The following is a 26,647-nucleotide window of genomic DNA, read 5'->3' on the forward strand; positions in this document are numbered from 1 at the left end:
ACTGCCAGTACAAGACAGGCTAAGATATGAAAGCTTCTAGCTTCTTAAAGAGACAGTGCATGCCTTCTAGATTTTCTGAACATTCAGCATCTCATGATACCTTTAGTCCTCTGTTCAACTTTATCCTTGTGATCTTGGTGCTTCACTGTGCAGCACAGTGACGGGCAGGTCGTGCAATGTTATCTTATGTGTACAATTAGGAATACACTAGGAAACTGAAACTGCATTTTAAAATGTCAGATCTCACCTAGCTAATGTACATCCTTTTGTATGGATTTGATGTGTTCCAGGATCCTCAAACGGAGGCAAAAATATTCTATATTTATGACTATCAATGAAGATCCTACAATGCAGAATCACTGTTATTGCATTTATTCACTGTTTATTCAGTCTTCTCTAAGTGACAAAATCTGTGGAGGATACTGTACTGAGGGCTTCGGAGAAGGAGCAGGTTGATTATTGACTGCGCATTTCAACAGGCCCATAAACTGAGGCAACTATTAATAGAACCACCAGACATATTTGGTGAGCTTTTGGACTTTGAAGAAAACTGCACGCCCTTCATGTCTTTTGGATAAAAGCAACCTCTATGGAGCCTTAAATTACTTTTAGACTTGTTCAGTTGCTTTGCCTCGTAGTGGTGTACGCAATGTGAACAGCACTATCTAATAAGAGCATGAAGCGTGGATCAGGATTGGTCTGGCATGAATAAGTAAGAGAAGGTGGAACATCAGTCAAGGGGTCAGACATAAACAAGAAAGGCACATGACTATCTCAAACTTTTCATTTTGATGGATGCTAAGGGCTCACAATACTGACGATATTTCCCTACAAATGAGGGAAATCTCTGCTCCTTCCTGCAGATTCATTAAAAGCCCTGGTATCCTTGAAAATGTTGTGCAAGGGCCAGTTTATTTTTCCTGACTGGCTCTTAATGGCATACGCACTGAAGTGGAAAGGGGAACGTTACTGGCATTTTTGGTGTTGTAGTCTGTATGTAATATATGGCATTCTTCCTTCTTTATTTATTACCTCCTCTGTTGATGCCAACAGACTACACCTATTGGTCAGAAGCTACATCTCATAATGTTTCGATGCGATAATATATATTTTAAAAATATTGCAATACAAAATATTGTTGTAAAACAACAAAAATATTGACATTTCATATTAATAATGTAAAGTACAATTGATTTCAAGAATGCCATCTATGAAATCTCAAAACGATATAGGGAAGTATATGTTTAAAAGAATTTAACATGAAAAAATTAACCATAAAAAAATTATGTTTAAAAATATATACGTATAAAACACAAAAAATACATACATTTAATAACTTAAAAAATAAATAGAAACAAAACTTCAATTTAAATGTAACCAAAAATAAATATATACACAAACAATAGACAATTAAATAAATGATAACTGATATAACAATTACAATAATTACAAAATATAATAATACTAATATAAATTAGATATATATATTAACAAAGTTCCTTTCGCGGTTGTGAAAATAATGCACTCTCAGGACACGCTTTCAATATGCAGTTCAGCAAAGATTGAATCCGCTTCTAGGTTACGCGTTTCGGCAATGAAGCCTTGCTCACACTTAAGAAGCCATAATTCGAGCGCGCCAAGCGATCTTGGATATCATGAGGGAGGGTCTACTCTCAGATGTGTGGCGAGTTAGAAACCCGGGTGCAAAAGTGGGGACCTGCTACACCTCTCATAAGGCTGCGTGGTCGCGACTAGATTTCTGGTTGGTCTCTCCTGAAGTTGCGACATGGGTGTCAAATGTTGATATTATGGCTAGATCATTATCAGACCATGCTCCATGTATGTTGGTGTTGCAGCCCCCCGACGCCGTACATAGGGCGTTCCAATGGCGCCTTCCCCCACACGCACTCACAGACCCTGTGTTTGTAGAGGAGATAAGAGAGGATATCACTAATTACTTCACTGAAAATGCTGGGTCAGCCACTTCTGAAGCCATAGTGTGGGATGCATTTAAAGCTGTTATAAGGGGTCAATGTATTGCCCGTAAAGCAGGGGTCCTACGCACCATAAGAGACGCACTAGCTAAACTTGAGGGGGAACTTAAAGACTTAGATGTCGCTTTTAGCTCCGACCCAACGTTGGCGACTGCTGGCGCTCTGAAAACTAAGCTGTTGGCATTTAATGAGGAGGCGGAGCGAGAGGTGCGGTTTCTAGGGCGGCAGGCAGAGGCGCGCAGATATGGGGAGGGAGATAGGCCTAGCAGGACTCTTGCCAGACTGATTGCTCCTCGCACACAGTCGAACTACATACACTCTATCTATGATAACACTGGACGACTGGTAGTAGGCCAAGAGGCGGTGTTAGGCGCCTTCGCAGAATTCTATGCTGCTCTGTACACCTCGAGACAGCCCACGACACCGACGTCACTACGGGACTTCCTTGACTCCATAGCACTTGTGTGGTTCAATAACAAACACAGACAATACATGGACCTCACCGTTACAGTGCAAGACATCGCCCAGGTGATTAAAAGCATGCCGGCCAATAAAGCTCCTGGCCCAGATGGCCTGACCACCTCCTTTTATAAAACCTACGTGGCCGAACTAGCGCCGAGACTACACTCTGTGTTTGTCGAGGCCCTCGAGTCACATTCCCTCCCAGACTCCATGCGTGAAGCTCTCATTGTCACGCTCCTCAAGCCAGACAAGGACGACCAACAGCTGGACTCTTACAGGCCCCTGTCCCTCATCAACGTAGATGCCAAAATATACGCAAAAGTTATTGCCGATAGATTGCAACCGATGTTGCCGATGATAGCGCTCCCAGATCAATCGGGATTCATCCCTGGCCGAGCAACATCTCATAATCTCAGAACGATCTTTTCGGTCCTTCACTATTTGCACCCGTCAGTACAGGCAGCGGTGGTGTTTCTAGACGCCACCAAAGCCTTTGACTCCTTAGAATGGCCCTACCTCTTCTGTGTGCTGCGGCGGATGGGATTCAGCCAAAACTTCCTGACCCTTATTAAGCTCCTCTACACGAAACCCAGAGCCCGAGTGAGCGTCAATGGCCTTGTCTCCAAACCGTTTGATGTCTCGAGGGGCACTAGGCAAGGCTGCCCTCTATCCCCGCTCCTCTTTGCGATTGCGATGGAGCCGTTAGCGGCTCGAGTTCGGCAGCACCATACAGCCAGGGGCATCGGATTCAGTGCTAGAAGCTTACTGATCTCACTGTACGCGGACGATGTCACCTTGTACGTCCTGAACCCTAAAGACAACTTGAGCCCTATACTTCGTGAATTTGTGAGGTTCGAGGGCTTGGCAGGGATATCCATTAATTGGTCGAAGTCGGTGGCCTTCCCCCTGACGGAGAGCACTGTTCGGCCTGCCCCTGACTACCCCCTCAGGTGGGAGACGGAAGCTGTCAAATATTTGGGCATCTGGATCAGCCGGGATGTACAGGAGTTGTGGTCACTGAATTTTGGAAGGGCGGTGGACTGGCTGGAAGGAAAGGTCGAAGTCTGGAATAAGCTACCGCTGTCCTTGGTCGCTAGAATCGCTCTTGCCAAGATGGTGGTCCTTCCCAAATTTTTGTACCTGTTCGTCAACGTGCCACTACCTATGACAACGCACTTCCACACCCGGGTCCGATCACTACTGCTGAAGCTGGTGTGGGCCGGCGGCCAGGCCAGGGTCTCTTGGGACCTTCTCACGCTTCCGCTCCGACAGGGAGGCCTGGGGACCCCGGACTTGAAGCTCTATTCACTCTGTGCACAAGCTCAGTTCTTACATTTCTGGGCCTACCCAACCCCCTACCAGCCGCATTTGGCGGTGGAACTAGCAGTAGTCGCCCCCTCGCCATTACGAGTGGCACTATATGGAGAGGTTACGTGCCCGTCGCGTGATGTGGACACAGTGGAAATGGTCCGCTGGTCCTGGCGCGAACTTCGGAAACGAGCTGGTCTCTCCCTGCTTTATGCGCCGGCAATTCCTCTGAGGGGCAACCCGCTGCTACCTTGTTTGACGGCGAGAGGTGACGTCCTCACTATCCGTGGGAGTCGACTTCTCACCTTCGCTGACCTATATCCAGATGGCACATTTTTCGAGATGCCGGTGGATGGGGATGCCCAGCCTTGTACGTTTGCTGACAAATTACTATATCATTCCCTTAGGGAATCTTGCAAGAAGATGGGACCGTGCTTCCCGGAAGAGCCTTGCGCACTAGAGGCCCTGCAAAACTTGCTCTCACGGCCCTCCTCTAAAAAACTAGTGTCCAGATTATATAACTGCATGCAGGAACAAGCACCGGTGACAGTAGCCGCGGCCGTGGCCGCTTGGGCTGAGGACCTGGGGGACCAGCTGCCGGAAGACGCATGGGAGTATTGCTGCGCTCAACTCACGGCTCTTTCACCGTGTTACCGACTGCGGCTTATCCACTTCAAATTCCTACACAGATACTACCGCACTCCGACGCTACTACGCCGCATGGGTCTACGTGAGGACGCCTCTTGCTGGAAATGTGGGGGTGACGATGCCACCTTTCTTCATGTGGCTTGGAGCTGCCCCAAGCTGGGGGCATACTGGACAGGGATCTTCAATGCCATCAATCAAATCATGGGGAGGAAGGACTCACCGTCTCCATTGCTGGGATTACTGGGGTATGTTAAGCACACTGTGCCCTGCGACAGGAAACTACATGCATTACTCCTTTTGTACGCCAAGCGGCAGATCGCTATACACTGGGGCAGGCCTGCCCTCCCCACGCTTGAGAGCTGGATCAGAGATGTGACTTACGGCCACACTCAACTGACACACTATTGGGAGACCATGCCCACCGCTTCCAGGCCCACTGATATATGGGGCCCGTTTGTACAGTGGACCACAGAACGCACGGCCCCTGACTCAGCCGGTACTTCACGGGCTACTAGTATTTCAGACGACATGGGCTGAAGGTACGCGCTGCGTAGGTTAACGACAGAGGTCCCGCTGCCCCCGCGCTTACACTGACAGGAACTGCCCAGACATAAGCTCTGCGTTTACTGCCTCCACTGACCCGGATAGTGTCCCCCGCCCCCCCCCCCTCCCGCCCTACTGGGCCGACTGTGGATAATTCATTGCCCCTCCCCCCCTCCCCCCTACCCCGCCCGCCTGTCGCTAACTCATACCCAGCCAGGATACCTTTCCGAGCCTGCCCGTGACAGGGCTGGCCCTCTACTGGGGAGACCATTGGCGGACCCACTCGACCCTTTGGAGCACTGAAATGTGGTACAAACGCTGTTTCCAAGTACTTGCACCTATGTTTGACGTTTTTGGTTTGGCTTGTTTGGGGGTCTTGTTGGGAGAAATAAGGTGCTGACTGGCACGTCCTTTTTATAGGCTGCTGTGGCGGGTGGTTGCCTGCGGCTTATCTGGAGGCGGCCTCATTGATTTACACTATCCTTCACTTGTCAGCAGCACTAAGAGAAAAAGTAAGACCGTTTACTTGCTAGAGATGCACAGTACAAAATGCAGATTTTATTGTACCTTAAGTTTACCTCTGAATGATCCACCGCCCGGATGACGGCCTTAAAGTTATTTATATGTAATCTTTGTATAATCTACCAGATAGCGGCCTGCCTCCGGGTTGTTGGCGTGACGCAGTGTACAACATCTCTTTCATTTGTTAATAATAAATGTCTTACGACCAAAAAAAAAAAAAAAAAAAAAAGAAGCCATAATTCAGCCCACACCATATACACAACGAAGCCATGGCAATAAACAAAGGACTCATAGTACAGGACAGGTAACCATAGAGTATGGTGTCCATTTTGAAGTGTGCAAACCGTCCATGGATATAAATGAGATATATATGTCGTTATAAGTTATCACATGTGGGATGGAAATCACAATCAAATATATACAAATAAATAGAACAATGTGTAACATCTGCAAGGTTCACAATTGAGAAATCAATTCTGACATGTGTCAATGTACATGAACCTACAGTAACAGACTGCACTTAAACATTTTGGTGTCCATCTTGGAATGGTGACTGTACATGCAGAAATGTCCAACCCACAGTTGACGTTATACCCAAGCCTAAGTGCAGATCAAACCAACTGGTAATGACACTGGGTATACTAAGACACATGGTGCAACTTTGTCGTCACAGCACAGGTGGAAATGAGTGTAAATGTTAACCTCGTGAAAAAAGTGATAAAAAAATTGAATACGAAAATAAATTATTAAAAAATTGAAAGAGATTTGATAGATGCTCAAGGTCTCAGTCTCCATTGAGGATGGGAACTAACCCAGTGTATAGTTCCCTCCCCTGCCAAAAGCTGCCACAGTGAAAGTGGAGTGGCGTGTAAAACATGTTGCCCCCTTGGCACCAATGAGCCTTGGTCATGAACACATGACATCGGTAATCAGGTGGCTGCATGTTTGGTCGTTCATATCTAAGGGCAGTACTAAAGTTGTGTATATGGTGTAGGCTGAATTATGGCTTCTTACGTGTGAGCAAGGCTTCATTGCCGAAACGCGTAACGTAGAAGTGGATTAAATCTTTGCTGAACTGCATATTGAAAGCGTTTCCTGAGAGTGCATTATTTTCGCAACCGCGAAAGGAACTTTATTGATATTACAAACCGGGTGCTCTACCGGTACATGCACCACCTTCCTAGGGTCCAAGGTCTGGATTGGAGCGTCTGTTGTGGGATATATATATATATATATATATATATATATATATATTTATTATCTACTGGCGGTCGCCAGTAGATAGTTATAGTTAGGATCGTGTTTCCATAGGAAATCCGCAACAATCTATTTGGAATAACTTTGGCGCCGATTGACGAATCCTCGCGAAATTTTCAAAATAGGTGGGGCGCTCCGCTCCGCTCCTTCCCTGAAAGTCTCGGGGGGATTCGTCAAGCGGGGGCTGAGAAAAAGGGGGGGTCCCAAAACGCATTTTCCCCATACATTTTTCCATAGGACCTTTAGTCCAAGCTACAGCCCGAACGGCTTAACAGAATTACTTGAAATTTGGCAGAGAGGTAATCCTCAGGTCAGGGATGTGCCTTTTGCAGGTCTGGTGTAAATCTGTTCAGTATTTCCTGAGAAAATAGCATTTAAAAGCATATATATATCTATAGGCGCGCTCCGTGCGTGTACGGTAAAACTTACCGTACGCGCACGCTGTCGATTCTGATTGGTTGTTAGATCTTAGTAAACATTCGAATCGGTCGAAACCAGGAAGTGTTGGCCGCCATTTTGTCTCTCGCAGTCTGAGAGGGTGAAAAATAAAGGTGGAGAACGTGAAAAGGGGGCAGGGTGGACAGTTCCTGACCCCCTAGCCTTCGTCAGGGGGTCCCAGAAGGACCCCCAAGGGCCAAAATTTCCTTTTTTTTTGCGAAAAATCGCAGAGTACGCGCAGCGTGCGCGTATGGTAGAAACGGAAAAATTCCGCGAAAAGCGTAACGTGGGTGCGTACGGTACGCGCACGGTGAAAAACCTTAAAAAAAAAAATACATAACTTAGCATTTAAAAAAACTGTACAAATTCACTGAAAAAACCATAGGTTTCACACACGTTACAGTTAGGAATTAGCATTTAAAAAACCTTGCAAATTCACTGAAAAAACCATAGGTTTCACACATGTTATAGTTAGCTGTACATTTCACTCGTAAAAAACCAATGAAATTCCACGTTATAGTTAGATCAGGTAACTATAACTTGCGCGACCGCAATCCACAATGTGTCATTTGAGATGTCATCATTGATGTGATGAGTGATGTCACTGACCATGTCATGAGTGATGTAATATGTGACTTCATCAGCAGTGGATTGCGGTCGCGCAAGTTATAGTTACCTGATCTAACTATAACGTGAAATTTCATTGGTTTTTTACGAGTGAAATGTACAGCTAACTATAACATGTGTGAAACCTATGGTTTTTTCAGTGAATTTGCAAGGTTTTTTAAATGCTAATTCCTAATTATAACGTGTGTGAAACCTATGGTTTTTTCAGTGAATATATATATATATATATATATATATATAGAGGCACAGCCCCGGGGGATGGGGTCCCCAGAGCCAATAATGCCTCAGGAGGGGGGCCATGCTGCCCCCCTCCTTAAATGTATTAAACATGTGGCCATGCCCCAGGGGTGGGGTCCCTGGGGCCAGAAGTGGCCTGGGAGGAGGGCCACGCAGACCCCTCCCCAAAAAGTTAATAATAAATAAATAAATAAGGAAAGGCCGGCCCCGGGGGATGGGGTCCCCGGGGCCATAAGTGGCCTTATTAGGGGGGCTACGCGGCCGCCCTAAAAAACAAAAAAATAATAATAATAAAAGGCCATGCTCCAGGGGATGAGGTCCCCGGGGCCTAAATTGACTTTGGGAGGGGGGCCACGCAGGCCCCTTCCCATTTATTTAAAAACAGGGATTAAAGGGGGTCAGGCCCTGGGGGATGGGGACCCCAGGGCCACTAATATTGTAAAAGAAGGGGAGCCACACAGCCCCCCTTAAAAAAAAAAAGCGGCATCTCGCGTTAGGTCCCGCCCCCTTCCTGCAGCACTCTGCAAATGCCCTCCCCTTGAATACTGAGGGTCCCTGGGGGCCAACTAGCCCACGAGGTACCTCCAGTATGCGCCAGGGAGCTGCGTTGCCGAGAGGTGGTCTTAGGCCCTGCCTCTTTTTGCACCTCTCTGTAACGCAGCTCTGTGGCGCCTACTGGAGGTACCTGGTGGGCTCGTTGTCCCCCAGGGACCCTCAGGATTCAAGGGGACTTAATCGCCCAACTTACAAAGCGCCAGGGGGTGCGTTTGCACAGTGGTGCAGGGAGGGGGTGGGGCCTGATATGTGCAAACCCGCCCCCTGGCACATTGTAAATTAGGCATTAAGTCCCCTTCAATCCTGAGGGTCCCTGGGGGCCAACTAGCCCACCAGATACCTCCAATAAGCCCCACAGAGCTGCGTTGCAGAGAGGTGGTCCTAGGCCATGCCCCTTTTTACACCACGCTGAAACACGGCTTCTGGTGCACTGCTGGTGGGGCGATGAGGTCCTCTTGTGTCCTGAGGACACAAGTGGACTTCATCCTCCAAGCAGTAGTGCACCAGAAGCTGCGTTTGCAGCGTGGTGTAAAAAGGGGCGTGGCCTCGGAACACCTTTCTGCAGCTCAGCTCTGTGGTGCTCACCGGATGTACCTGGTGGGCTAGTTGGCCTCCAGGGACCCTCAGAATTCAAGGGAGTTAATCCCCCAATTTACAATGCACCAGGGGGTGCGTTTGCACAGTGGTGCAGGGAGGGGGCGGGGCCTGATATGACAAGTGTGCAAACACACGCCCTGGCACGTTGTAAATTGGGGGATTAAGTCCCCTTGAATCCTGAGGGTCCCTGGGGCCAACTAGCCCACCAGGTACCTCCAGTAAGCGCCACATAGCTGCATTGCAGAGAGGTGGTCCTAGGCCATGCCCCTTTTTACACCACTTTGCAAACGCGGCTTCTGGTGCACTGCTGGTGGAGCGATGAGGTCCTCTTGTGTCCTGAAGACCTCAGGACACAAGTGGACTTCATCGTCCAAGCAGCCAGAAGCCGCGTTTGTAGCGTGATGTAAAAAGGGGCATAGCCTAGGAACACCTCTCTGCAACTCAGCTCTGTGCCACTTACTGGAGGTACCTGGCGGGCTACTTGGCCACCAGGGACCTTCAGGATTCAAGGGGACTTAATAGGCATGTAATAGTTAGAAATTAGCATTTATAAATCCTTAGAAATTCACTGAAATTACTATAGGATTGAGGCACATTATAATTAAAAATTTCCGTTTAAAAAACCATTAAAATTCACTGGAAAAAAACAAAGGTTTCAGGGACGTTATAGTTAGAAATTAGCAATTAAAAAACTATTGAAATTCACTGAAAAAAACCATAGGTTTCAGGCACCTTATAGTTAGAAATTAGCAAATAAAACCTTAGGAATTCACTGAAAAACCATAGGTTTCAGGGACGTTATAGTTAGTTGGACATTTCACTCATACAAAACCATAGAAATTCTGCTGTTATAGTTAGTAGAGCCAACTATAACTCGCGCCCCCACAATGCACTGCTGATGACGTCACATATTACATCACTCATGACATAGTCAATGACATCATCACTGATGACATCTCAAATGACATCAAAGATGACTCACTGATGACATCATCCAAGTGATCATCTGATGCACCTCCGAACACCTTAATATAACCTTTGCTACACTCACTCTAAAATGCAGACTACCATTTTCAAAACCATAGACACACCAATACTAGTTACTACATATGCATTCACTGATTCCTAGCTCTACACACACATCCACTCATTCACCAATACAGTAACTCATACATGCAGTCACTCATCAATCCAGCACTATTATATGCACTCATACACCTATACATACACTCACACACCGCCACTCATCCATAGAGTTAAACACACACCTAGTCAGTCATGCAAATAATTAATCACACTCCCATTTACTCACCTATACAGTTATACACACACCACCTCACTTACTCATATAGATACTAACACATACGCTGTTATACAAACACTGATACAAGCACACACTGATCCATACAGCCACTCTCACAATCACTCATTCTCACATATAGACATTTATAAACTCCAACACTCACATATACTTCCTTTCACATATGTAGTTACTCAAACATATACCACTGAGTCATGCATTCACTCACCAACACACCCATACATACACACACGCACCCATTCAGTCCATCACAGATGCACTCTTGAAACTATACACTTGACACAATCTAGACATTTTTAACTCACTTTCACTGATCACAATCCACACAAAACCAGCTCCACAGTAATTCTGGCATTGACACACACCAGGGTGGCATTCGGCCTCTCCTGGTGGGGCCCAATGATGAAGCATGTCACCAACTAGGTTGGTGAATGAGGGCTTTCTAAAGAACCTAGTTGGATTCTACATGCATGCTCTTCTTCCTTTTTGAAAAGGCTCACTTTTTCGTTTTTTTGATAATTTAACCTGGGGGAATAAGAATGCTCCTTAGATAGTTTCCCTCCCTCTCTTGTTGTTTCCTCTATAGATCTATAAAACATGTTTAAACTTCACAGAAACACACATTCACTGGATGATGTCATCAGTGATGTCATCAGTGATGTCATTTGAGTTGTCATCAGTGATGTCACTGACCATGTCATGAGTGATGTAGTATGTGACGTCATCAGCAGTGCATTGCTACTAACTATAACGGTGGAATTTCTATGGTTTTGTACGAGTGAAATGTCCAACTAACGTATGTTTTGTTTTGTGAATTTCTAAGGTTTTTTTATGCTAATTTCTAACTATAACGTGCCTGAAACATATGTTTTTTTCAGTGAATATATATATATATGTTTTTTCCCTTTTTTATATAATAAACACAATTAAAATGATAAAATACAAGTACTCGACCATAACAAATAAAATGTAAAAATACATTTTTAAAAATAACATTGTTCAAAAAACCAAACACCAAAAACTTAAAGAAAACTAAAAATAAAGATATGCAATTGCAATTGATAATTTATATAAATACATATATTTCAGAAATACATTAACAAATGCAAAAAAATAAAATGTTAAGAAACATAATACCTAAAAATAATCACAAATATAGCTATAATGAAATTCTAAAAGCACAAAAGTAAAAAAAACGTAGAAAACAAAGGAAATATAACTACAATTCCAACTTCAATTCAATACACAATTAAAAAAATAAACTTACAACTAACACTCCATGTAAATGAAAGGTATAAAAAAAATCCAGATAATAAAATTTACTATTTAAACTCCGACATAAGGAACTGTAGGGAAAGTGTTGTACTTTTGAGGAGGGGTCAGACTTACTATTGTCACTGCAAACTGAGCAACATTGGTGAAAGTACTGAACTTTGGAGCGGTTAGACTTACCAATCCCACTTCAACCTAAGCCACAGTTGGGAAAGTGATGACTTTTGGAGTGGTCAGATTAACCCTTCCCCCTCTCACTTGAACACCAGTAGAGAAAGAGTTAAACTTTGGAGGGGTCAGATTTGTTATTCCCACTCCAAAGGAAGAAACAGAAGGGAAAGTATTAGACTTTTGAGGCATCAGGTATACTATTCCCACTATAATTGGAAAAACAGTACGGAAAGTGTTGGTCTTTGGAGGAGTCAGATTTATTAATCCCACACCGATCTGAGCAACACTGGTGAAATTTCTGGACTTTGGAGAGGTTACCTTTACTATTCCCACTGCCACCTAAGCAACAGTAGGGAAAGTGTTGAACTTTGGAGGGATCAGATTTACTACTCCCACTCCAACATGAAGAACAGTAGGAAAAGTGTTGGACTTTGACCAGATTTACTTTTTCCAGCTCCAACCAAAGCAACAATAGGGAAAGTATTCAACAGTGGAGGGGGTCAAATTTACTAGTCCCACTCCAGACTGAGCAAAAGAAAGGAAAGTTGGACTTTGAAGGGTTCAGAATTACAATTCCCTCTCCTAGATGAGCAAAAATTGTGAAAATGTTGGATTTTGGATGTGGTAGATTTACTAGTCCAACTCCAACGTGCACAACAGTAGAGAAAATGTTGGGCTTTAAAGAGGGCTCACTATTCCAAATCCAACCTGACCAACTTACTATTCTGATTTTAACCTGTCCAGGAGCATAAAAAATTTGAACACATAAAAAGATCATATTTACCATATTTTCAATAGCTACAAACAAATGATAAAAACAATGGCATAGGATAAAAGAAAACATTTATATATATATTCACTGAAAAAACCATATGTTTCATGCACGTTATAGTTAGGAATTGGCATTTAAAAAACCTTTGAAATTCACTGAAAAAACCAAAGGTTTCAGGGGCGTTACAGTTAGGAATTGGCATTTAAAAAACCTCAGAAATTCACTGAAAAAACCATAGGTTTCAGGGGTGTTATAGTTAGCTGGACATTTCCCTCGTACAAAACCCTAGAAATTCCCCTGTTATAGTTAGTTCAGCTAACTATAACTCGCGCCCCCGCAATGCACTGCTGATGACGTCACATATTACATCACTCATGACATGGTCAGTGACATCACTGATGACATCACTGATGACATCTCAAATGACATCACTGATGCATGAAACCTATGTTTTTTTCAGTGAATTTCAAAGTTTTATAAATGCTAATTCCTATCTATAACTTATCTCTGAAGATATCATGTTTAATGATTTTGATTGGATTTGTATATTTTTCAAATTCAGTGTGTCAATTTCATTAATTACGTTTTTTTTAAATACTTTTTATCACCATTTTTTAAACTTATTTTTTCAATTAATTCTTTTAAAAATTAAAAAATAATATTTTAACTTAATGGGTTTTTCAAACATATTTTTTTAACTATATGTTCAAAACTTTATTTTATATATATTTTTTCAATATTTTTGGATCCGCGCACACTAAGCGCACCGTTCTCGATCCCTATGCGATAGCATCCGCGCATGGTATGCGTTGGGTACGTGTTTAGTGCGCGATTTCAATGCAACCGGTACGCGACTCCCAGCCTATACGCGACATGTTCGATGTACGTAACGCAACGTTTACGCGCTTCCGCGATGCGTCATCTGCGTCTATGACGCGGTAGGTGCGCGGATCCCGCAAAATATTTAACATTTAAAAAAACATATATATATGTATTTCATGTGAATTTTAATTGAAGACAAACTCTAAACTAGTCTTAAAACTAATATATTTTTACATCTAATCCTATAATTTTTTTTAATTCAATTTTGCGGATGCGCGCTGGGTGCGTGCTGCGTAAGCGAAGGGTGCGCGGATCCCATGTGACCTGCAAAAAAAGAGTTTTGATTGGTTCATTACACTTCCTCTTCTAACTACTGAAAGACCCCACCCATTTCAATTATTCTTCTTTGACCTTCTTTAGAGCACCATCTCTTTGGAGAGAAGAAGATATTTCAGACTAAGGTTACACTTAGCTCTAACTTTTTTCAACCAAAAATGGCTTCAGGGCAGCAGGCATCACCTGCATCTCCTCATACTTCTGAGGATGAATTTTTGGAGGAGGCACCACCCAAAGAACGTTTTTCTTCAGTGGTGAGGACATTTTTTACTTTTCCCGAGGGGCAGAATAAGACCAATGCCACCTTGGTCACGTGCAAGATTTGCAAAAGAGTCCTGTCATGAGGGGATCCTAACAAGAAATACTCGTGTGGCACGGCAAGTATGATGAAGCACATGAGGACCCTTCATCCAAACAATCTTGCACGAGAAGAGTGCCGAGGGATGAGAAACACTCCTGCTCCTGCGCCATCCACCTCATCGCAGCCGAGCACATCAAGAGTGCATTCATCAGCCCAAACCTTGGACATCCGTCCTCAATTTCAATTTTTAAAAGTGCTCTGCACTAAGTGCGATAAGACTTTGTGCTATGGTGAGCAGTCGATCGATCTGATCTGCCGCTGGCAAGAAAGTCACATTTGCTAGTTTTTTATATATTTTTTTATTGTTCCCTGAAGTTTATTGTTTGGTTTCTCCTGTTTTTTTTTTTTTTTTTTTGCAGAAAAACCCCCAAAAATTAAAAATTGTTCAGAAACCCCAAAGAAAATTATAAAAGAAGAAAGAAGAAAAAAAAAAGTTCTTGTACGAATTAACTTTCCTGGTTTAAAAAAAGAGCTAAATTTCTTTGCTAGTGTTAGTTTAGATGAATGTATGTGTAGTACGTAATTGACTGAATGAATGCGTTAGTAGCGTATGGTGAATGTATAAGTGCAGAACTATGAGGAAGTGCTGCAGCATCACACAGTAACCTCTTTAACTGCAGTGTGCTGTAGTACTTCCGAAGCACAGGGATGCAACATATGTACATAAATATGTTGCAAATCTATGCTTCTGTCTGCACGGCTGCTTAAACTGCAGCCATGTGGTGACAAAGGCACCCTTGCACCATAGTGCAAGGATATCTGTGTCATGTGCTGTTTGTTTTTCTACAGGAAGACACACCTTCCTGCACAAACAAAATGAGAAAATTCATTTTTCTCCTTCAATGTATGCTGAACATTTCAGCATACATTGAAGATATAAAAATGTGGAGAAATTAAAACAATTCTCCTTGTTGTGCTTTCCTACACCAATTTTAGAATGGTGCACCATTCACACACATATCGAGATTCATGATTTCTGCTAAATCTAGACATGTGTCTTGTTCTATGAGTATTAAGTGCAATCATGCACAGCAACACTTAGAGAACACCCTTTCAACACAAAGTGGTCTGCATGATGAGGTTGTATTTACATGGAGTATAAAAAGTGCACAGAGTGCCTTTTCCTCTCTTTGTAAATATGAAAGAGTATCTTACACAATAACTATGTTACAAAAAGTGACATATTTCCATTTTTAAAATTCCTTGCGAATGATAAAAGGTAAGCACAGAGTTTTGTCTGCAAAGATGTTCAAAGAAGAATGATTGAAATAATTGCGGTCCTTCAATAGCTTAAATAGGAAATATTATGAACCCCTCAAATCTCTTTTTTTGCAGGTCACATGATATCTGATTATGGTCAGATTTCAAAACTACAAAGGTATAAACAGAGTGTTTTTAGGAACATGTTTCAACTTTGTAGCTTCTTGCAGACCTCCTCATTCTGCATATTGAGACTTAGTTAAACTTACCTTCACAGTAATAGGAATAAAAAATGGTACACATTTTTTTCACATTTTCATTCCAATCTAAATTCATAAAAATTGCTTATTTTAAAATTTGGATCAGTGAAAGAAAAGGAAAAAAAAATTATAACATGTAATAATACATTTTTTACAACACAGCATAATTTCCACAAAGTAATTTTTTTGCCTTTTTTGCTGTTCTCAGAATATATTAAATTTCACTAAAAATAGTGATTTCAATCCTACTCATCACTTAACAGCGGGCAAAAAAAAAAAATCTCCAAGATTGTTAAAAAAAAACCAACATGCTATTCTCAAAAAAAAAAAACAAGATACAAATCACAGATATATAAAATGCATACAGCTAACAAAATTTTATAAGTTTAACTTACAAAAACTGTAAATGTTGTCGCTTTAAAATATTCACCGAATCTAAGGATGAATTTTTAGAGGATGCACCACGCCCACAACATTTTCCTTCAGTGATGTGGAAATGTTCTACTTTTCTCGGGGGGGGAAACAAAGACCAATGCCACCTTCATCACGCGCAAGATTTGCAAAAGAGTTCTGTTACGAGGGGATCCTAACAAAAAATACTCGTGCGCACAGCAAGTATGATGAAACACCTGAGGACCCTTCATCCAAACAATCGTGCACGAGAAGAGTGCAAACAGATGAGAAACACTCCTGTTCTGTATCTGTAAAAAAGAATCACAAATAAATGTATATTAATAACTTTCACATTTATACTATTCCATTACTGTACAAACACATTTTATATAAAAACTGACTAAGAAACTATAGCCCTGAACCACAAGTGTGACGATGGTTAAAACACTACATGCATAGTGCATACTACTTTGAAGCAGTTCATGCCCTAAAGCCTACCTCACTAAAAGACTACATGCTAACTGACTAAATGATTACAGTACTATAAGGAGACACACTAGGTGAGTAACAGGGTGTGTGCTAGAAGTGTATGAATACTAACTAGGGAATTGAAGGACTGAAAGACAACTGTGTAGGTGATTCGAGGACTGCATCCATACTGCATAGGCATTTAAAAACAGTCCATGTGCTAAGGCCTGGCTCACTGCATGACTACTTGGGTACTGCCTGAATGATTAGAGTACAGCAAGGAGAGTGCCTAGGTGAATTTATAAGTGGTAGGCTTTTCGCACAGGGAATGGATTAGTACTTGGTACTGAATGGGTCACTAGAGGAGTGCAAAGGGAGTGACAGGATGTTTGCTGGACTGTATAGATACTGACTAGGGAATTGAAAGTGTGAAAGACAAGTGTCTCGGTGGTTAGAAGACTGCATACATAGTGGATAGGGGTTTGAAGCAGTCCATGTGCTAAGGCCTGGCTCAGTGCATGAATACTTAGGCACTGACTGAATGATTAGAGTACTCCAAAGATAGTATCTTGGTGAATTTATAAGTGTTTGGGTTTTGGCACAGTGAATGGATTAGTACATGATGCTGAATGGGTCACTAGAGGTCTGCAAAGGGAGTTACAGGGTGTTTCCTGGAAGTGTATGGATACTGACTAGCGAATTGAAAATGTGAAAGACAAGTGTATAGTATGTTAGAAGACTGCATGCATACTGCATAGACATTTGAAACAATCTATGCGGTAATGTATGGTTCACAACATGAGTACTTGGAAACTGACTAAATCATCAGACTACTGCTCGGTTAGCGCCTGGGTAAAACTTTTAAATTTTAAGTTCTGGCACAGTGAAGAGAATAGTACATGGTACTGCACTTTAGTGTCAAACCCTGACTCATTTTATCAATGCATAAGCAAAGAATAGCTTCTAAAGCTACTAAAACTTGACAACATGACCGATTTAAAAACAGTTATCTGTCATCAAATACACTATGTTACCAAATGCTTCTCTCACAATCCTTACCCAAATGTACACAGACTCACAGTGTGATTTTAGACAAGCAACACTATCCCTAGCAGTTTACCAAAACTCATTCACTAGTCTAGAAGAGGTAATGGTACTGCACACAATCTACATATTTAAGTACAGCACATTAGTGTCAAAGCATGACTCATTTAATCAACGCATAAGCAAAGACTGGCATCTAATGCTACTAAAACTTGACAACATGAAAGGTTTTAAAAGAGTTATCTGCTAAAAAATACACGAAGTTACCAAATGGCTTCTCTCACAGTGGTTCCCAAATGCACACAGACTCACAGTGTGATTCTAGACAACAACCACTATACCTAGGACTTTACCAAAAATCATTCACTACTGTGGAACTGATAAGGGAACTGCACACAATCTACATATTTCAGGACTGCACTTTTCTGTCAAAGCCTGACTCACTTAATCAAACCATAATCAAAAACTGCCTCCTAATGCTACTAAAACTTGACAAAAAGACATGTTTTAAAAGAGTCATCTGTCAGCAAATACACAATATTACCACATACTTGTCTCAGCACATGCCCTAATGCCTACCTCACTAAAAGACTACATGCTAACTGACTAAATGATTACTGTACTATAAGGAGACACACTGGGTGAGTGACAGGGTGTTTGCTAGAAGTGTATGAATACTAACTAGGGAATTGAAGGTGTGAAAGACAACTGTGTAGGTGATTAGAGGACTGCATCCATACTACATAGGCATTTAAAGCAGTCCATGTGCTAAGGCCTGGCTCACTGCATGACTACTTGGGTACTGACTGAATGATTAGAGTACAGCAAGGAGAATGCCTAGGTGAATTTTTAAGTGGTAGGCTTTTTGCACAGTGATTGGATTTGTACTTGGTACTGAATGGGTCACTAGAGGAGTGCAAAGGGAGTGACAGGATGTTTGCTGGACTGTATGGATACTGACTAGGGAATTGAAAGTGTGAAAGACAAGTGTCTAGGTGGTTAGAAGACTGCATACATAGTGGATAGGGGTTTGAAGCAGTCCATGTGCTAAGGCCTGGCTCAGTGCATGAATACTTAGACACTGGCTGAATGATTAAAGTACTCCAAAGATAGTATCTTGGTGAATTTATAAGTGTTTGGGTTTTGGCACAGTGAATTGATTAGTACATGATGCTGAATGGGTCACTAGAGGACTGCAAAGGGAGCTACAGGGTGTTTCTTGGAAGTATATGGATACTGACTAGCGAATTGAAAATGTGAAAGACAAGTGTATAGTATATTAGAAGACTGCATGCATACTACATAGACATTTGAAACAATCTATGTGGTAATGTATGGTTCACAACATGAGTACTTGGAAACTGACTAAATCATCAGACTACTGATAGCTTAGTGCCTGGGTAAAACTTTTACATTTTCAGTTCTGGCACAGTGAAGAGAATAGTACTTGGTACTGCACTTTAGTGTCAAACCCTGACTCATTTTATCAATGCATAACCAAAGAATAGCTTCTAAAGCTACTAAAACTTGACAACATGACCGATTTTAAAACAGTTATCTGTCATCAAATACACTATGTTACCAAATGCTTCTCTCACAATCCTTACCCAAATGCACACAGACTCACAGTGTGATTTTAGACAAGCAACACTATCCCAAACAGTTTACCAAAACTCATTCACTAGTCTAGAAGAGGTAATGGCACTGCACACAATCTACATATTTAAGTACAGCACATTAGTGTCAAAGCATGACTCATTTAATCAACACATAAGCAGAGTCTGGCTTCTAATGCTACTAAAACTTGACAACATGACAGGTTTTAAAAGAGTTATCTGCTCAAAAATACCCGATGTTACCAAATGCTTCTCTCACAGTGGTTCCCAAATGCACACAGACTCACAGTGTGATTCTAGACAACAACCACTATACCTAGGACTTTACCAAAAATCATTCACTACTGTGGAACTGAGAAGGGAACTGCACACAATCTACATATTTCAGGACTGCACTTTTCTGTCAAAGCCTGACTCATTTAATAAAAGCATAATCAAAAACTGGCTTCTAATTCTACTAAAACTTGACAACATGACAGGTTTAAAAAAAGTTATTTGTCAGAAAATACACGATGTTACCAAATGCTTCTCTCACAGTGGTCCCCAAATACACACTAACTCACAGTGTGATTCTAGACAAGCACCACTATCCCTAGAGTTTACCAAAACTCCTTCACTACAGTGCAAGTGGTAAGGGAACTGCACACAATCTACTTATTTCAGGACTGCACTTTTGTGTCAAAGCCTGACTCATTTAATCAAAGCATAAGCAAAAACTGCCTTCTAATGCTACTAAAACTTGACAACAAGACAGGTTTTAAAACAGTTATCTGTCTGCAAATACATGATATTACCACATACTTCTCTCACAGTGGTTCCCAAATGCACACAGCCTCTCAGTGTGATTCTAGACATGCAACACTATCCCTAGCAGCTTACCAAAACTCATTCACTACTGTGCAAGGGGTAAGGAGACTACACACAATCTACATATTAAAGTACAGCACATTAGTCTCAAAGCATGACTTATTTTATCAATGCATAAGCAAACACTGGCTTCTAATGCTACTAAAACTTGACAACATGACAGGTTTTAAAACAGTTATCTGTCAGCAAATACACAATGTTACCAAATGCTTCTCTCACAGTGGTTCCCAAATGCACATATACTCACTGTGTGATTCTAGACAAACAGCACTATCCCTTGCACTATACCAAAACACATTTCTTCATCTAGAAGAAGTACTACATTTTAGTATATAAACATAACATAACTCATTTCACAAATTCATAAACAATGACTGGTTTCTAATTCTACCAAAATATAAAAACAGCACAGTTATCTGTCTGCAAACACATGAAAAACACAAATGATTATCACAGAATGGTTTCTATATGCACACACACTGTCAATAAGATTGTAGAGAAAAAAAGTACTCCCTACACTTTAGCAGGAGAAATACATTAGTCTGATTAAAATCAAAATAGTCTACATACATCCCCTCACAATTAAATAACTCACCTTTCAAGTTGTTTTGTAGATTAAGAAGTATATCAGTCACTCACCATATTTTCTTTTACAGAATCTCTGCACTGTGCACCTCTCAGCAAAAACAAAAAATGGAAAAGTTTCCCTTTCATTTTCCACACATATACATGTAAACATCAAATCACAATCCTTCACACATAAACTCAAAAGCAAACACACATTTCTATTGGTTAAACATTTCAACCCTTTCCAACTGAAATACATTTCAACCCTTCCCCCAATCTGCCTTCTACCTGTTACCATAGAAACAGCTCATGGAACACTGCACTGAGCACACAGGTCACAAGTTCAGCACACAATGTTGCTAAACAAGACAGGAAGTGTGCTTGACTTTTCAACATATCAGCTTATCATATATAATGTTCATTACAATCTCTTTTTGTTAACCAATAAGAATCATAACTTTAAAAAACAGAAATATACACCCTACCTTTCAGTGTAGAAAGTAGTCATACAACCAATGATTTCTTGTCTTTTTTCCCAAAAGAATTTAGTAGATCCGCGCACCCAACGCGAGAGAATCCGTGCACCCAACGCAATAGGATGCGTGCACCGTGCGCGCATTCCGCCGTTTTTGTTTTTTTTAAAAAGGGGACCCCAGGGGGTCCTTCTAGGACCCCCTAAGCACCTCTAGAGGGTCAGAGTATTTCCACTCTGCCCCCTTTATATGTTTTACACACTTATTCCCCTTGCTTCTTCAGCCTCACTTCTACCGAGGCAGAAAATGGCCGCCAACAGTTCCTGGTTTCAAATGTACACAGACACTCGACAGCCAATTAGCATTCAGCACGCGATCGGGAGGGTGCACGCTTGGTTCGGGGAGGGTGCGCTTACGGTACGGGTAGGGTCCGCTGATCCTCCCTGGCCATAGATATTTATGTACTTTTAACTCTAATTTTCTCAGGAACTGCTAAACGGATTCACACCATTTATGCAAAAGGCATGAGTCTGAACTGAGGACTACCTCTTTGCCAAATTTGGTGTCATTCCGTTCAGCGGTTCGGGCTGTAGCTGCGACAACAGATCCTATGGGAAATTGCATGGGAAAAACGTGTTTTGGGACCCCCCTTTTTTCTCGGCCCCCGCTTGACGAATCACCACGAAACTTTCAGGGTAGGAGCAGAGTGGAGCTGGCCAAAAGTTTGGAACATTTCACGAGGATTCGTCAACCGGCACCAGACTTATTGGGAATAGAATGTTGCGGATTTCCTATGGAAAATAGGTCCTAACTATAACTACCTACTGGCGACCGCCAGTAGGTAATTTTATACATTACATATATATATAAATAAATGTATTATATATATAACCTACTAGCAGTCGCCATTAAATGGTTATAGTTAGAACCTAGTTACCTGAGCTAACCATAACTTATGTCCCTGCAATGTACTGCTTATGACCTCACATATTACATTACTCATGACATGGCAGTGACATCAATGATGACATTACCGATGACATTATCCACAGAACCACTCGCATACCTACTCACTCACACTCCCATACAACCTCTTGTATGCCCACTCACACATCCATGCAACCAGTCATATCCCCATTCAACGACCCATACCACTACTCATACACCCACTCACTCCTCCATAGAACCACTCACATACCCACTCACTCGCTCATACAGCCACTCAAACAACCATTGACTCACCCATAAAGGTCCTCATACAACCTGTCACCCACCCATACAGCCACTCACACAGCTACACACTCAGCGATACAGCTACTCATATACCCACTCATTCATCTACAGTCACTCATACACCCAGTCACTCATCCATACAGCTACTCACTCACCCATACAAGCTCTCACACACTCACTCACACAACCACACAATCACTTACATACCCATTCACACATCCATATAAGCACTCAAACATCCGCTCACTCACTAATACAACCATTCATGCAGATACTCTCCAATACAACCACTCACACACCAACTCATATAACCAAACACCCACTCAAACAGCCACTTGCTCACCCATACAGCCACTTACACACCCAGTTACCTACTCATATAAATATTCAGACACCCACTCACTCACCCATACAGTCACTACAAACCCAGTTACCCACTCATAGATCCACTCACACTGCCACTCACTCACCCATACAGCCACTGACACACCCATTAACTCACCCTTACAGCCACACACACAGCAGCTCACTCACCCACACAGCTACTCACACATCCACTTACACACAGATACAGTCACTCACACACCCATACACACAATAATACATACAGTCACACAGCCACTCACATAATATATGTTAGAAGTAGAATCACTAAGCAGTAGTGCATCTAGCATACTAATTGAAATTTTTTAGTAGGTTAGTATAAATGTTTAACAGCAGTAAATTCTTAAAAACACTTACACTCTCTTGATAATGAAAACAGTGAAGTCATTTGAGGTGTCATCAGTGATGTCACTGACCATGTCATGAGTGATGTAATATGTGAGGTCATAAGCAATAAATTGCAGGGGCGTAAGCTATAGTGAGCACAGGTAAACTATCACTGATGAATTTCCCTGGATTGTACGAGTAAAATCTGAGCCTAACTATAACGTCCATGTAACCTTTGCCTTTCAGTGAATTTATAAATCTACATATATATATACATATATATGTGTGTGTGTATATATTATCTACTGGCGGTCGCCAGTAGTTAATTATAGTTAGGACTGTGTTTCCATAGGAAATCTCAAAATTCTATTTTGAATAACTTTGGCGCCGGTTGACGAATCTTCGCGAAATTTTCAAAACTAATGGGGCGCTCCGTTCAGCTCCTACCCTGAAAGTCTCGGGGGGATTCGTCAAGCGGGGGCCGAGAAAAAAGGGGGGTCCCAAAACACGTTTTCCCCATGCATTTTCCCATGGGACCTTTAGTTGAAGGTACAGCCCGAACGGCTGAACAGAATTACTTGAAATTTGGCAGAGAGGTAGTCCTCAGGTCAGGGATGTGCCTTTTGCATATATGGAGTCAATCTGTTCAGTAGTTCCTGAGAAAATTGCAGTTAAAAGCACATACATATCTATAGCCGCGCACCGTGCGTGCACCCTAACGTTCGCAAGCGTAATTCTGATTGGTTGTTACATGTCAGTCAACGTTCGAATCGGTCGAAATCAGGAAGTGTTGCCCGCCATTTTGTTTGTTTTCAGTGCGAGAGTGGAAAAGGAAGGTGGCGAACGTGAAAAGGGGGCAGGGTAGAGAGTTCCTGACCCCCTAGCCTTTGTCAGGGGGTCCCTGAAGGACCCCGAAGGCAGAAAAAAACATTACATTTTTTTTTTTAAATCGCGGGGGTGCGCGCACCGCACGGTGAAAAACCATAAAACATTTTTTTTTAAAATGTAATACGTAGTTTATTGAAAAATAAATATATAAAAAAATAATAATACATACATAACTTAGCATTTAAAAAACCGTACAAATTCACTGAAAAAACCATAGGTTTCACACACGTTATAGTTAGGAATTAGCATTTAAAAAACCTTGCAAATTCACTTAAAAGAGCATAGGTTTCACACATGTTATAGTTAGGTGGATATTTCACTCGTAAAAAAACCAATGAAATTCCACCGTTATAGTCAGTTCAGATAACTATAACTCGCGTGACCGCCACTCTATCACAAGGATGATGTCATCAGTGATGTCAAGAGGGATGCCACTGACCATGTCATGAGTGATGTAATATGTGACGTCATGAGCAGAGGATTGCGGGCGCGCGAGTTTTAGTTATCTGAACTAACTATAACGGTGGAATTTCATTGGTTTTTTACGAGTGAAATATCCACCTAACTATAAAATGTGTGAAACCTATGGTTTTTTAAGTGAATATATATATATATATATATATATATATATATATATATATATATATATATATATATATATAATATATATATATGTATATATGTATATATATATATATATATTCACTGAAAAAACTATAGGTTTCAGGGATGTTATGGTTAGAAATTAGCATTTAAAAAAACTTTGAAATTCACTGAAAAAACATAGGTTTCTGGGACGTTATAGGTAGAAATTAGCATTTTAAAAAATCATAGATATTCACTGAAAAAACCACAGGTTTCAGGGACGTTATAGTTAGTTGGACATTTCACTTATGCAAAACCCGGGAAATGTGGCCCTTATAGTTAGTTGAGCTAACTATAACTCGCGCCCCCGCAATGCACTACTGATGATGTCACATATTACATCATTCATGACATAGTCAGTGACATCACTGATGACATCACTGATTACATCATCCAGTGACTATGTGTTTCCACAAAGTTCAAATATGTTTTATATATATATATATATATATATATATATATATATATATGCCAAGGTGTATTGAATAATGAGTGGGTGTATAAGTGTCTGAATTGATGATTTAGTAGGTGCATGACTGACTGTATGGGTGATTAATCATGTCTTACTAAATGCATGGGTTAGTGACTAAACAGTGTGAATGTCTGTATTAGTCTGTCAGTTGGTGTGTAAGCGGCTGCATGGGTTGGTGAGTAGCTACATGAGTGTCTATATGGGTTATTGATTGGTTGTCTGAATATCTGTATGGGTGTCTGAGTGTCTCTGTGGGTGGGTGGAGGGTGTGTGACTCTGTGCATGGATGTGTGAGTAGGTGATTCACTGGGTGTATGGGTTCAAGAGTGCATCTGTGAAGGGCTGTATAGGTGGGTGAGTGTGTGTATGGGTGTGTTGGTGAGTGAATGGATGTCTCAGTGGTTCATGTGTGAGTAACTACATATGTGAAAGGTGGTATATGTGAGTGTTGGAGTATATAAATGACTATATGTGAGAGTGAGTGATTGTGAGAGTGGCTGTATGGATGAGTGTGTGCTTGTGTCAGTGATTGTAGAAGAGTGTAAGTATGTGTTAGTATCTGTATGAATAAGTGAAGTGGTGTGTGTATAACTGTATAGGTGAGTAAATGGGAGTGTGATTGATTCTTTGCATGTCTGACTAGGTATGTGAGTAACTCTATGGGTGACTGGTAGTGTGTGAGTATCTGTATAGGTGTATGAGTGCATATGATAGTGCTGTATTGATGAGTGACTGCATGTTGAGTAACTGTATGGGTGAATGAGTGGATATGTGTATAGACCTAGGAATCAGTGAGTGGGTATGGAGTAACTGGTATTGGTGTGTCTATGGTTTCGAAAATGGTAGTCTGCATTTTAGAGTGGGTGTTTCAAAGGTTATATTTGGGTGTGAGGGGGTGCATCAGATTATCACGTGGATAATGTCATAAGTGATGTCATCAGGGATGTAATTTGAGATGTCATCAGTGATCTAATATGTGACGTCATCAGCAGTGCATTGTACGAGTGAAATGTCCAACTAACTGTAACTTCCCTGAAACCTGTGTTTTTTTCAGTGAATTTCTATGGTTTTTTAAATGCTAATTTCTAACTATAACGTCCCTGAAAACGATGGTTTTTTTCAGTGAATTTGAAAGGTTTTTTAAATGTTAATTTCTAACTATAACGTCCCTGAAACCTATGTTTTTTTCAGTGAAATTCAGAGGTTTTTTAAATGCTAATTTCCAACTTTGCCTACAGAGTTAGGGCATGTGCAGAACGAGGAAGAAAGGTGCAGAGAGAAGCAAGAGAAATGCAGAAAGAGGCAGCCAAAATCCTGAAAGACGAAAAAAGTGCAGAAGCAAGCAAGATATCCGCAGAAAGAACCAACAGAGGTGCAGAAAAAGGCCTTATTTCAAAGTCATCCTATGCCCCCCAACTTTTTGCTGAGTGGTGCTGGTGGTAACTGACTCTGATTACCCAGGCCCGGAACCAGTGCTATGCTGAAAGACACTTAGAATACAGTGAAAACACCTACATATACTAGGGTACATTATGGGCTGGGGTATCCCTGTGATTGGCATGCCCTC

Source organism: Triturus cristatus, chromosome 9, assembly GCF_964204655.1.
Source record: "Triturus cristatus chromosome 9, aTriCri1.1, whole genome shotgun sequence".
NCBI lineage: Eukaryota > Metazoa > Chordata > Amphibia > Caudata > Salamandridae > Triturus > Triturus cristatus.